Genomic DNA, 477 nt, shown 5'->3' on the forward strand with positions numbered 1-477 from the left:
TTTATATTAGGCTATTCAAACTCACTATTTTTTAGGCAAGAAGGTGAATGCTGGAAAGACAACGATACTGTCACAATTATGCGCAAGGCTTCTTCGATAACTGTTTAGTCATATATACACAGGGAAATGACTCGGATTTCACTCTTCCGTGATACCCAAGAAAGGACGGACCCGACAGTGGCTGTCCGGGGTGCGCGGTGCTCGGTCCGTGCCGGAGCCCGAGCACGGGGCTGTTTTGTACCTCTGATGAAAAGGGGATCGGGAGGGCACCGCGCGGACACCTCCCGGCCCGAACCCGGCGCCCGGCCCGAACCTCCGTCGCCCTGGCCCGCCATGTGCGCCAGGTGGGAGGTCGCTGCATTCGCCCTCGAGCGAGCTCCGCCGGGACGGAAGACACGAGGCTCTTTGTCTCTCCTGGGCTCTCGCGGAGACGCCGAGCGGGCGGCGCAGCTCCGAGCCCGGCGCCGGTCCCGCTCC

Source organism: Corvus kubaryi, unplaced genomic scaffold (genome assembly GCF_017639235.1).
Source record: "Corvus kubaryi isolate FWS band 111438036 unplaced genomic scaffold, C.kubaryi_AGA036_p1.0 37394, whole genome shotgun sequence".
In the NCBI taxonomy this organism is placed as follows: Eukaryota; Metazoa; Chordata; class Aves; order Passeriformes; family Corvidae; genus Corvus; species Corvus kubaryi.